Source organism: Rhinopithecus roxellana, chromosome 1 (assembly GCF_007565055.1).
Source record: "Rhinopithecus roxellana isolate Shanxi Qingling chromosome 1, ASM756505v1, whole genome shotgun sequence".
In the NCBI taxonomy this organism is placed as follows: Eukaryota; Metazoa; Chordata; class Mammalia; order Primates; family Cercopithecidae; genus Rhinopithecus; species Rhinopithecus roxellana.
The window spans coordinates 142,779,398-142,794,000 of record NC_044549.1 but is presented as its reverse complement, the minus strand read 5'-3'; the positions used below and the strand labels follow the sequence as shown (position 1 = coordinate 142,794,000).

The 14,603-nt window shown below is 36.5% G+C and overlaps 1 long non-coding RNA gene across 1 annotated transcript; it reads left to right on the top strand.

Annotated features, from left to right (window-relative positions):
- Positions 1-5,166: 5,166 nt before the first annotated feature.
- On the top strand, positions 5,167-14,345 carry LOC115900365. The gene is made up of 3 exons (XR_004060011.1): positions 5,167-5,301; positions 9,153-9,293; positions 13,453-14,345. It is a non-coding gene; the product is annotated as an uncharacterized LOC115900365 (long non-coding RNA).
- The last annotated feature ends 258 nt before the right edge of the window (positions 14,346-14,603 follow it).

Here is a 14,603-nt window from a genome sequence, read left to right as displayed (position 1 = left end):
AGTACTTGTTCATCTTCTCTATTTTCTTCATAGCTTGTTCCCCAGAGACCAATGAGAAAGAATGTGGCAGCATCTGTAATTGTTAGAATGGAGGCACCTGTGATCTTCTGACTGGGCAGTACCAGAACCCCCCAGGGGTTCATGGGAAAACTTGTGAAGACGGAAGGAATGTCTGGTGCCAGTCAGTAAGATAACTCTTTAAGTTCTTGGGGTTTCTAATGGGAAATAAACTAAGTGAAAGTTGCATGTGTATTTTTCAAAATGGCCTTTTTCTGAAGAAGTAAAAGGCTGTGAAAGCTGTGTCTCTATATAAAAGAGTACAATTTGTTATTACACAATGACATGTGTAACAACAAAATAAGTGATACTTAAATCTCCAACTGTGATCTAAGCAGGATGAATCCTCTTACAGAGAAAGCCTTTTTCTTCTACCGAGCAAAAACTTACATTTGTGTATACAGGTTTAGATGTAGGAGCTTAGAAGAAGTTATTTTCTCTGCATAACAAAATGAAGAATAATGGAGTTCCTTGGGGAAACCAGGGAGGAAGACAGATGAAAATTAGAGAAGAAAAGGGGAGGAGGTAGAGAGAAAAGGAGAAAAAGAGATGATAGATAAAAAAAACTCACAAAATAACAATGAGTACTTTGCATAGATTGTGTGTGTGTGTGTGTGTGTGTGTGTAAACCAGTGAAGAGGCCACAATTCCTACATGGGTTAATAAAGCACAAAAAAAGAACCTGTTTGTACAGGCACAAAAGCTGAAGGCACAGAGTCAATGAGGATGTAAGTCTCTAGGGATTGCCAGAAATCATGAGGAGTTTATTAGCTTCTCACAGTTGATGGAATTGGGGAGTTGGAAACCAAGTTTACTTCACTTTCTGAGATGCAGTAAGGTTCCTGCTGACATTTCAGTTACTTATCTTTGTGAGCAATGTTCATTTATTTATTTGAAAAATACATTAAGTGGTTGCAAGGAATGGCACCAGACATTATGATATGATAGCAAAAAAGAAAAAAATATATATTCTTATGCTTCCATGTGGAACTTGCGACTTTGTTCAAGGCAACCGTAAATTACAAATACTGGTAGGGATTACAAGTTAAATATTAATATGTGGTTGGAGGTGAGACCATGAGGACAACGCAGACTGTATGAGCCTAGGAGAGAGACTTACGGAGAAGGGACATTTAAGCAAAAGCCTTCAAAATGTGGAGAGATAAAACACGGGAAGAATGGGGAAAGGGCTTTCCTGATTAAGAGGCAGCGGGAAGGCATGGGATGCACTATGAAACCTGCAGAGGCCAGCGGAGCACAGGCAGACAGGGAGAGGGTAGTGCAACATGAGGTCAGCAAGCTCAGGCGCCCCAGTCTTATTAAGTTTGGTATTTTTGACCTGACAGCAATGACGAGTCATTGTAGGATTTTAGGCAGAGGATACAGAATCATCTTGGTGGTTTTAAAAAGATCTCTCTAGCTTCACTTCAACCAGATTGGAAACGTTTCACCTTCTCAATCTCCTGACTTCCTATAACAATAACTCTAGCAAGTTTTTCATGTGGGTTAATATTTTCTTCATTTGTCCTCTCACCCTCCAGGATGGCCAAAAGGGTTCTTTGGGAAGAACTGCAAAAGGAAATGTAACTGTGCCAACAATGGCCATTGCCACAGGATGTATGGCACCCATATGTGTGAGCCAGGGTGCTATGGGTGGTTTTGTCATCTGCGTAACTTGCAGGCAATTAATTTGCTCTGTGCGTAAAGCATGAAAGCACAGAAAAGTGCAGAGACTACTGTCACACAAAGGAAGACAGTAAAAAATGTTTTTTATAGTTTTATATATATGACAAATATGTTATAGCATTTAGCCTCTTTGAATTATAGAATCTAGATTTTGATAAATGAAAGAAAAATGTTTCTAATTTTGTTTTACATCTGGTTAATATTTACCTTAGTTAATGGGAGAGGATCGTTAATAGTCTGTTTAAATAGATGTTTGATACTTTACCAAAGTTGAATACCTCGGGCCAGAACAAGTTTCTTTTATTTCTCTGTTCCAGGGTGAAGCAGTATTATTCTCTAAGATTTCTAATTTTGCATTTTGACTATTAATCACATTTTTCAAAGGATACAAGAAAACACAATCACTAACAAATACTTGAACCCAGCAGTAACTTTTGGAATTTCTCCCAGTGGGATAATTCTGAATGTTCTCCATCCCACCTTGATGCTATGTGCAAGTATCTATGAGCCTGAAACAATCTTCACCCTGATCCTCTACCTATTTCACATCCTCTTCTCTTTTTGTTGACAGACTAATGCCTCTGAAAATCTTTCCTGATTGAACTTCAGTATTTTAGTCCATTTGGGCTGCTACAACAGAATGCCATAAGCCAGGTTGTACATAATCAACAAATACTTGTTTCTCACAGTTCTGGAGACTGGGAAGACTAAAATCAAGACACCGGATTTGGTATCTGGGGAGGGCTTACTTGTTGGTTCTTAGATGGCATCTTTTCACTGTGTTCTCATGCATGGTGGAAGGGGCAAGGCAGTTCTCTGGGGTCTCTTTTAAGAGCACTAATTTTTATTCATGAAAGCCCTACCTTCATGACATAATCACTTAATCACTGCTAATACCATAGCCCTGGGAGTTAAGATTTTAACATATGAATTTTGGGAGGACAAAAACATTCTAACCGTAGAACGACTTAATACCATAGCCATCTCTTAATAACAGACATCTTTTAGAGTCTTATGTTTTATTTTTAGTGAATGTCCATGATTCTTGTCTATTTTATAAAAGCCATATCCATAGGAAAGATAAATTATAAATATACCAATAAGAGAGTCAGTGAAGTCATAATAGAACACTGAACCTGGAGCATGAGGAAACATTAGGCTTAGACAAGCAACATAGAAGAGAAGGGGAAAGGTGTGGGAAACCATGAGCAATAGAGGTGCAGATGGTGTGTTCCAGAATGTTATGTACCTCCTAGGATATGCCAAGAGAAGAAGACTGACCTAGAAAAAAATATAATATTTGTATTATTGTTCCTGTAGTGTAACAAGACACATCCTACTTTTAGTATTAACTTTAGAATATGTAAAAAGGTTACTTCAGATATTATGGCAAAAATAATTGAATCATTATTGATCTGGTCAAAAACGTAAAGGGCTAACTTTTCAGAAACATCAGGTTGAAGTTTTTAGGATTTAATAATGTTGGCATAGTAGATATTTATTCATTTGCATGCTGTGAGGAGTTGAGGCACAGGAAAAAATTCAACAAATATGTTTGTTGTGTTGTTGGTGGTGGTAGTTAGCATTTTGAATATGACTATCTTTAGGAAAAACAGATACATTCTAGTTCTTTGTGACTCCCTTATTGCTTGGACTTGAAGATTTATTGATTAATGTCACTTTCCTGGACTTCAGATACTTGAGTTTGCAACTCTATATATTCTTTTTTAGTCCCGCCATAACAAAGTACCACTAACTGAATGGTTTAAACAACAGAAATTTATTGCCTTGTAGTTCTGTAAGCTAGACATCCAAGATCAAGGTGTCCACAACTCCCTGAAGGTGCTAGGGACTGATCTATTCCAGGCCTCTCTCCTAGTTTCTGGTAGTTCCTTAGCTTGTGGCAACATAACTTCAATCTTCATATGGTACATGTCTCTGCATACAAATACTCCCTATTTATAAGGACAGTAGTCATATTGAATTAGAGGCCATCCTATTCCAGTATGACTTCATCTTAACTACTTATGTCTGCAATGATTCCATTTCAAATAAATTTACATTCTGAAGTACTGAAGGGTTAGAACTTCAACATATGAATTTTTGGTGGACACATTTCAATGCCTTACAAACCCTGCATGGGCACTGTGTAAGAGATTACTTCTTTCACTTTTCCTTATTTCCAAATATACTCCAGTAATGAGATGTTCTTGATATACAAATGGTCACATTTAAGCATTTCTCTGTGTCTGTGTTGTCTTCTGAACCATAATTCTATGTGCCGAACCAGAATAGGGCATGAAGGACAATCCTGAGTGAGGATTTAGGAATGAGCAAGAAGAGACCTACATCAAGGCAGGCAATGGCCTGAGAGACCCTGGGACCTGGTGGGTTTAGGAAAGGATCCAAAACTTGGAAGCCATAGAAAAGGAAATAGAGGATCATATAATTTGTTATCTACATTGGGAAACCTGAAAAGGACTCTGTTAACTTTAGAGGTAACTCTGTACTATCCCTGGCAACTGGGACTAGGATGGTCCTACATGGTAGCATCATAACCACCACTTTGAATAATCTCTACCAATGTCTCTTTCCATCCACTGGAAAGTCAAGTGTTCTCTCTAGGCAGCTTTCTACAGCAAAGCCTATGTGGGCACACAATGTAATTACCTTGAGCCTGGAGGCCAACTTGAAGGATTTTTTACTTGATATGTCACTTGGACATCTGTAATAGGGGAGAAAAAAATGTCAGAGGGATATTTCAGAAAAGGAATTGAATTGCTATAACACTTCTTAAAGAGAAAACTATGGATATGTTTTCCTGAATGCAAAGGTGCGACTTTTTCGTATTAGAATTCCTGTGCTGCCTTCCATCTCTAACACTCAATGACATAGAGAAAATAATGAAAGGAAGGCAAGTACCATTTGCCAAAGATGTGGCCAAGATAATGCTGCTGTCACCATGAAAGCTTTGTGTTATCTACACGACGTAAAATTATTTGCGATTACCATAGAATGGAAGGGAATGAAAATAACGGCCAGCCTTCTCATAAGTGCTTGTCCATCATTTCCATGCTGCAGCAGGATGAATATGGGGCCTGGCAGGCCTTAGCTTTCTTTGGAGAATATTAACTATAGGCACCAATGGAGCACATTGAGAAGCAATTTCTCTCCCAGAAGCACCAAAGCCTTTTAAGTAGTTCAGGCTTCACTGTTCATGTCCAGTTGCCAAAAAGCAAATGAATTGCCTGATTTAAAAGACATTTGTTTCCTTATTATTTTTTTTTTTTTTTTGGCACATCAGGATGATCCTCTTGTTTTCCCCATAATCAGGCCCCACAGAACTACATGCCTATGCACTAACAATTTAAAATAAACAAAGCGTGGTTTTCAGGTGACCGCTTTGCCTCAATTTGCTTGCACACTGTCCCAAGGGTGCCTATGGATCTGGCTGCACTTCAGAATGTCAGTGTGTGGAGAAGAATACCCTGGAATGCAGTGCCAAAAATGGTAGTTGCACCTGCAAATCTGGTTACCAAGGCAACAGATGCCAGAAAGGTATGCTCTGATGATAGAGTTTTTTTCTTCTCTAATAATAATCCTCAGCCTTTGTTCAGCATCATATGATTATTAATTAGTTAATCCACCAGTGCCCTCAGAAGATGGGTAAGCTCTATTAATCCCCTATTTGCAAGTGAGGAAACTAAGACATAGGGCAATAAAGTTATTTAATGCAGTCTTCTTAGCCTCTGCTGCTTCCTGTCCCCTTGTTAGCTTGAGCAAGGGAAGAAAGATCACACTGCAGATAATTATATCCAGAAAGATTAAAGCTGGGCAGCCACTTCTTTGAACTGAACTAATCAACCCAAGGCACTACTAACTTCCAGAATTAGAATTGTTTTATTTATATCTAAGGATTGATCATTCAAACAAATGTAATTCAAAGATGCTAATGCTTAACCATAGAAAAACTTTGAAAAGTTTTAATATGGTTATTGGTGTTTTGGTTTTTCAAATTTGTAGGTATTACTTTTGTTTTCTTTTTTTTTTTTTTTTTGAGATGGTGTCTCACTCTGTCACCCAGGCTGGAGTCCAATGGCACAATCTCGGCTCACTGTAAGTTCCACCTCCCAGGTTTATGCCATTCTCCTACCTCAGCCTCCTGAGTAGCTAGCACTACAGGCGTCCACCACCATACCTGGCTAAATTTTTTTGTATGTTTAGTAGAGACGGGTTTCACCGTGTTAGCCAGGATGGTCTCGATCTCCTGACCTCGTGATCCACCCGCCTCGGCCTCCCAAAGTGCTGGGATTACAGGCATGAACCACTGCACCCAGCCTACATTTTGTATAAATATAAAAGTTATTGTATAGTACAATTACAATTGCAAGTAACATATATAGATATATATGTGTGTGTGTGTAGATGCATATGCCATTTGGAAAAAGGTATTCCAAGATGCCAGTATTGACTGTCTCTGGCTTATGCATGTATGGGGTGCTCTTTGCTAGGTACCTAAGTAGCTCTTTCACATTTCAAAAAGTCTCGTGTTACTTTGTTACTGAACTTTATCAGTACTACCCTACTTAAAACTGTAACTTGCAAGTTTCTTTTTTCTTTTTCTATAGTGCTTATCATTTTCTAATACAGCACATACTCTAATTATGATGTCAAATATTTATTGCCTGTCTTTTCCTGCTATAATCAGAACCCCATGAGTGAAGGGTATCTAAAAATTTTGTTCAACCAAGTATCCCCAAACTCCTGAAACAGTCGTGATATACAGATATTGCTCAATAAATATTTTCTTAATACATAGATGTGCATTTTTATGCTTTATACATTTTTATTGTATTGTGTATTTTGCAATAAGCACTTATTACTATATTTCAGAGGAAAATATCACAGCATTTTTTTGCTTTAGTACAACCTTGTGTAAAATCAGAAGGAAATAATAGGTTCGAAAGGAAACCATCATCTCGTTGGGGCCACTTATAGAGGCAGGCACTAGGATTGAAAATGGTCTTTGACACTCATGTATCCTCATTTTCTCCTTGCAATGCCATCTTCAGAGAGTCTGCAGGGCTTTTCTGGAGCTGAATGGACGGTGCAGTTTCTCTGTTCCAGGTTGTCTAGTGGTTATAGAACTGGAGAGGGTGAGCAGTGATGTCCATCTAGATTTCATGGACAGAGGTTACTTAGGTAGCTGGGATTGTGACTTTCTAGGCATTAGGGAAAGGAAGTTGGGGAAATCGAAGCCTAACATGACACTAACAAGTTTAATGTGGTATGAGAGTAGGTCCCATGCCAATTTCTAAACATCTTCCTGCTTCAACTGATTTTTAAGCCCAGAGTCAGCCCCTTATTCATTTTCCCCCTGGAGAAGTCATGCCCTGGAAGTCAATGTATGAGGAGACAATGGCATATAACAAACCTGGATAAACTTAATTTATTCTGATAACATTTTCTTAAAGCAGCTGCTGAATATACTTTATTGGAAAATGCTTCTGAGATTCCCACTGTGAAGGAAAATGAGTTGAAAGTATATGTAAATTAGCAAAATAGAGAGGTCACCATAATCTCTGGAAAACATGTTATTTTTCAATCAGATAACTTTGTCCAATTCTGATATTTTTGTCTAACCACAAAATGAAATTATGAATCAGACTGCAGCAGGTGAATGTGGTTACTGTGATTGGCAGTTGAAATCAAGGCAAAAAGAGCTCTCCAAGAGTTGTGCATGATGAAAATCAGGCCTGTTGTTTTTCTTTCTCTTTTTTAAAAGAGTGAAGTAGCCCAAGTGCTCCTAGAGACAGACATATCTTTAAAAATCTTAACTCCAAACCTGTGTCTAGATTGCAGATGAATAGTTAATTAAGGACTGGAAATTGTTTCAATGGCACTAATGAACAGTATTCTCCGCAATCAGCACCAGGCCTTATTTAGCTTATCAGTAATGATTTCTAAGAACAGAAGAAATGGTTTCTACAACTAACCTGTGAAATAGCAAAAAAAAAAAAAAAAAAAAAAAAAAAAAAAAAAAAAAGAAAGAAAGAAAGAAAGAAAAAAAAAGTAAAGCAGCTGGTGTCTTTGCCTTGTTTAGAGTAGTTTGTAGCCTAGAGTATTTTGCACGCCCACTACTGGCAGACCTCAGAATGTAGAGGACTCTGGTCCAGCTGGCCCCTTGACACTATACAACCCCTGGATCATGATAAGAAAGACAGATTTTTTTTTTTTTAGAAGAGTTCCACATCAGATGAACTTCAAATTTTGAACTCTGGTGAATCTTTAAGAGCAGATTAATTGGCCTGAAAGATGCTGAGTACCTAGTATTGTAGAGTAAATTTGGGTGTAGTGGCTGAGATCACCAGTTTCAGAGGCCAGAAGATCTGGTTTCAAGCTTTGTGATATAGAGTAAGTCACTTAACTTGTGGGAGCCTCTGTTTCTCATATAAAATGGAAATAAATTTGCTTATGCCATAGGGTTCTCTTTTGGAAATATGAGCTACTTTACATAAAGTGCTTAACAGAGTTAGTAATCAACAGATCGGGTATGAATATCCCAGAAAATATTGTAATTCTGTTATTCAGAGACACTGCCAGGACAAGAAGATACTTCACAGCCCAACTCGATTTGATGTAACTTTTCATAAGTGTTATATTTTTAAGAAAGTTCCACCGTTTTCCTTGGATTAAAAAAAAAAAAAAATGCTTTCCACCGGGTTTCTAATTCCAGTGGTTTCTATGGAAGAACACACATGGAAACCTCTCACTGAGCCCTCGGTGGTCCCTGCAGCATCACCTGTCCTTTGCTAGTTCAAAGAACAGTCAACAAAGCAGATCACTCTTTCTCTTCTCCCACCTTATGCATTGTACACTCTCATAAAGTACACAGTTTGTAAACCTCTGGTGTGATTATTTTAGCTCACAAAAGAAGCAAAGTCTGGGAGAACAGGATTTAGGCAACCATTTGAGGGCAACTTCCTGAGTGCCACGCCTTCTGAGCTTCCTTTACAAATCACATCTCATTTTCAGTTTTTGTTCTGTGCAACTGCTGCTAAAGATATATATCAAAATTGCTTCCATTGTTACTGTCTGAAAAACCACATTTTCAGCAAAAAGCCAACCTCTGTATCTGTGTTTTCAAAGTGACAAGATATAGCATCATGTTGATTTCTTCAGGGAATACTTTTGGAAGTGTTATAAATCCTTGGAGGCTACTAGGATATTTCTTTCATTACAGCTCTGTCACACACACACACACTTTTACACACACACACACACACTTTTACACACACACACACACACTTTTCCAGCTTGGTTAAGCAACAGTAGAAATCTTGGACCATTTTGAGACTTCTTACAAGTTTCTTTCTTTCTCTCTCTTTTTGTTTTATAAGTCCGCCCAGATGGCCTCTAGGGACCAGAGTGCTGGTTCTCCTCTGCACCCTGTGAAAATGGAGGTCAGTGCAACAACAACAACAACAAAAAAAAAAAAACTGGAAATTGTGACTGCACTCCTGGTTACACAGGAAAATCCTGTACCATATGTAAGTCATAAACCTAGACGAAACAACCAACAAAGTTAATAAAACTGTTAGCTTTAAAAATGCTTTTGTTTTCCTGCTATACAAGATACTGCTATGTTAGAATGCATGTTCCCACTATTTATTGTTGTGTAACAAACTACCTCAATACTTTGTGGCTTAAAACAATGATTTAATATTTCCCTTAATTCTATGGGTTGCTGAGGCTATTATACTACTGGTGTCCCCTGGGGTCACTCACGTGACTGCTTTGGCTGGTAGATATTTGAGAACAGACTGGGCATGGCTGGGCTGCTCAACCAGGGAACTTGCCCTTTCCTCCACAAAACATTTCCACAAGGTTAACTGGACTTTCCCATAGCATGACAGTTTTAAGATAATAAAGAAGGAGCATTCCAAAAGTGTGCAAGCAAAAGCTATGTGAGGTAGAAAAGCCTTGCCTCAGAAGCCACACATTGTCACTTTCAACACATTCTATTGGTTAAAGTAAGTCATGGAGCAAGCCAAGTTCACAGGGAGGAGAAAGAGATTCTACCTACTGAAGAGAAGAGTAGCAGAAGCCCATTGCAAAAGACCTGCAAGTTGAGAGATATGCTTGCAGACATTTTTGGAAGCAATCTATCGTAGTATGCTATTCAAATTTATTCAAATTCAAAAATACTGAAAGCAGCACTTTAAGAACCTACTAGACTAGAATTATCTCAGATGGAAGCAGATTAGAGACTGATAAAAAGTGATTAGCTACACCGAACTAGTTTCAAGGACACGGTAGAACTGCTATCCTGCTGTGCCCTTTTCTGGTTGTGATTCTTTATAAATTGTGCTAACCCTGCCTGTATCACCTTCTCTACTCCATTGACAATGAAACACAGTGACTTGAGAACATGCGGAAAGCTATGGGCTGGATAGTCATGATGCTATTTTTTTTTTTAACATTACTATTTCAAATTTGTCTAATAAAGATTAGCAAACATTTGTGATTATCATTTTATGAAGTGTGAACAGTGATTTGAATTAGCTTTCAGTGCTTGGACCTTTCCATTAACCAACAAATATATAAAATCAGAAATAACATAATAAAATGTAAGCAAATAGTATTTAGCACTGAGCTAATCATATGATCACTTTGGGAAATATTGCTGCCCCTAAGGAGAACCCTCAGGCAAAAGTTATAGGACTAGATCTTTTATGACTTTCTGTATATAGCAAGATTCTTTATTTTAGAACTGTTATTCTGACACTTTTGACAAGCATTTCAAACAGTAGAATAGTTTACTGGAGAAGCAGTTGGCTATCCCTAACCTACTTGTTTGCTTCAAAAAAAAAAAAAAAAAAAAAAAGCCGCTTAAAGGTAAGAATTTACATATTCAAAAAGTAGTTACTTGCTATTTCCACAGTGAAGTGACATTTTCTCTTGTCCAACTCAACTTTAATGGAATAATTATTAAACAGATAGTGATAAAGTTTACACTGTTCCAATTGTCAAGCGATATAAATAGACCATTTAAAAATAAGTGAAGAAAAAGATAAACTCCTCATTCTTTAAAATATTAATTTTAATAGTTATGTTACAGTTCTTTCCTTCTATGACTTCAAATCCCAGAAGAACATTTCATGATAGTCCTGAGAGATTTGTTAGTGATAAGTAATACTATTTACATTTTATTGGCAATTTGATAATGATACATATATTGAATTCAATACACAAAAATATTCCCTGACTCCCAGTCCAGTCCAATTTTAGTATTACATGCTATTATCTGATTTTACACACACAGACACAAACACAAATTATATAATCACCATAATAAGATATTTAGGAAAATGAATGGAACCAAACGATAGAATTCATTAAAAATGCTTCACGCGTACTTCACAAAGAATGTGTATGGCATTTTAAAAGTGGCTTATATTTGAAGAAAAGCATACAACATTTCTCTAAATATCCTGTTATGGTGCTCACAGAATTTTAAAACCTAGTTACTCTGCATAATGAACTGTAAAAATACTCATAGGCTATATAAGTAATATATTTTAGAGGCAGGGAAGACCAAAAAGCTATGTTTAAATATATTGGCTTTTTAATAAATCCTGTTGTTTAGAAGTTATAAATACAAATACTTGGGGAGAATCTTTTTAAATATTTTATTTCACTGTATTAAAAAAATCCTCTGGATTATGGTAGATTGGTTTTTTGTTGCTGTTTTTTGTTTTTCCCTCCTGAACAGTATGTATATGGTATGGTATGGCCATGGGTGTGGAATCACAGGCAGTCTCACACCCTTCACAAGAATGTATCATCTCTGTGAAGGACAGTTAAATCTTATATGTCAGGCCTTTTAGCAACTAATCAGAGAAGGGCTCCTAGCCTTTTCTTTATCCCAGCATTATTTATAACAACAAAAAAAAAAGCTTAAAGTAGAAACAAACTTAATACCCACTAGATGGGGAATGATTGAGCAAATTATATAACATATCACCGGACTCTTCTGAGGCCATTAAGTATCATGTTTTAGAAGAATATGTAATGTCAGAAAAATTGACATTGAGTTGATGTTAAAAGCTATATGTAGAGAATGACTCAAATTTGTAAGAACATGTACCTATGTATGTATATGGGAAATTGTAGAAGAGAGGACAGCAGTTTTTAAACAGTGGCCATCTCTAGATGGTGGGACTATGGGTGAATATTTTTCTCCTTTATACATTTCTGTCTTTTTCATATTTACTAGTTTACTACTTTTTCCTTAGCAATCAGAGAAAAAAATGGCATCATCTTTAGACCAATTGTTGACTAAATATCCAAGAAAAATAGTTACCTATTCTTAAAGTATTCTCTGTTGGCCTAAACTGTTCCCATAATGGTGAAGATATTTTTTCCTTCAGTCATATTCAACTTATTGTTTTTTTAATTTAAGACCTTTTTCTCCTATTGTGAATATTAACCATAGCTCATCAGCACTACCCAAATTCTTGAAAAATAAACGCCTGAAAGAACATAGCAACATTTCCTCTGAACATTTTGTTTCTGTTTCTTCAGAAACTTCATTTTCTATTCCTTAGTCATTTAGTGATTACTTTTATTTTTTAGGAGCACTTACAAAACAGTCCCCTTTACTACTAAAGAAGAGAAAATTAGAATGGAGAAAAGACATGGGAAGGGAGATACTAATTCCAAATACATCCATGCTTCAAATATTATTTGATCAAACTTCATAAAAACCATAATGAACACAGGTGTAAGCCTTCCTCAGGGCTAAGCTGGCAAATGTTTAACAGGCTCTGTGAAAGATGAAAGCACTGGGTTTTAGTGTTTGCCTAATTCCAAGGTATAATACTCCTACAGTGGTGATTTCAAATGCCTTGCAAAATTCCTGAAAATGTAACAATTGGCTTTCCCGAGCTGGTAGTTACGGATCCAGCATACCATTGACTGGCAAATATTGATGTATTCTGAACACACCAAACAATTTCTTAACTTTTACTTTCTCTTTTGATATGAAGAAATTATTACTTTTCAGGTATCAGTTTTATTTTACTGTTTCTAAACAGATAACCTGATTGATCTTTTTGGTTGAATTAACCAACAAATAGCTCCAACCAACAAAAATTTGCTATTTAGATAGTCTATTTTATTTTTAAGACAAAAATCAATTATTTGGCTAAATGGATTAAAGATTCAAAAAACAGACAAAAGAAGGTATTGAATTGCTTTATGTGTAAACACAGCCTCCTCATCTTTTACTCTAGAATTCGTATAGCTGAGGTTTTGATTCAATCTAGAGAATCCTTTAACAACCTCTAAGCTGTTTTCCAACTTCCTCTACCACACCCAGCACGAATGAGGGTTGGCATTTCCTTAATTACACACTTTTGTAGATATTAAAAAAAAAAAAAAAAGGAAGAAGAAGAAAAAGAAAAGACAGTTATCAGTTATCTAAGGTAGAAGTAAAAGAGTATGTGTAAAGGTGTAAAGCAAGGCAAAACAGCAAACAAGTTTTAAAAATTAGAAAAGCAATTAAAGTCTTAAGTATTACCAAACACAAAGAGCTAAGGTACAACAAGATACTTCCTCCTCTCTGAAACAATTGTAAATCAGATTTTTAAAGTTGCTGTAAAATAAATTGTATTTAAATAATACATCTCCTGTCCTTTCCCACAGTGAGATGCATTTCCCTTACCAATCTGGCTCTCAGCAGGTGGTCCAGCCTGATGAAGTACAAGCAAAATGTCAGCTCCCACAGAGAAGTGCGACAGAGGCGACAGTGCAGCACTGACAGGCCTTTCAAAAAGCTATTGTGCAAATTCAGTTTTAAAATAGGGATGTGGTTGAGGACTGATGGGTATTTCATTACCAATGTGTTCATCTCACCATCGTCCAAGAGAATGAGAGCGGGTCATAGTACAGCTGATACAAAGCCATTAAGTTGAGTAAAGGTGGATTTGGTCTTTAGAAGATTTGTCTTCCTATCTGTATTTTCGAGAAGTTAGTATTCAAATTAGCTGTCATTTTTAGAACATACCTACTAAAGAGGGGCCAAGAATTGTTCTTTTTTTCTACTTGATTACCTTCCGGTGTCTCAAGTAGATCATTAAAAACAAAGTTAATCTTGTCATTACTTTATAAACCTCACTGAGCTACTGATACTGTTCATAATGAAGTCTATAGCACTAAAGACCCATCATCAGCCTGTCTCTAGCCAGCTTTTGACCATGCTCACGTATACCCTACATATTTTAGTCATTCCCCCAACATCATGTACATTTAAACCATGGTGCCATTGTTCATTGCTCTTTCCTGTAATACATGTTTTCTTCTTCCATTTTTATTGCCTCAAGCATTTATTCCTCAAGCGTTTTTATTTTCAAGTATATGTAAACAAACAAAATTCTACAGCATTTCCTTCCATAGCAGCACCAATCGTATTGTATTATAATTAGTTGCCTGCTATTAAGACTACTTATCATTAATTTTTATACACCCCTTTGCAATATACAAGGGGTACTCAATAAAGATTTGCTAGGTTCAATTAAAGAACATTTTTGACAACTTAATATTCTATCGAAATAATTTACTGAGTTAAAAAAAAACTTGCAAAACACAGCGTTTATGATACTGAAAAATACGCAGTAGCCAATACTCGTTAAACTGGATTGAATTACTCATCCTTTTAAGATAGCAAGAGGAAATCAAAAAAGCTGTAGCACCACAGCTTTATTGGTCTCTACTCCATTTCTGAAAACACTTTTCATAGAAAGATTTTTCAATGGATTAGAAGACTAACATCAAACAATGATGATTCCTTAACTTCA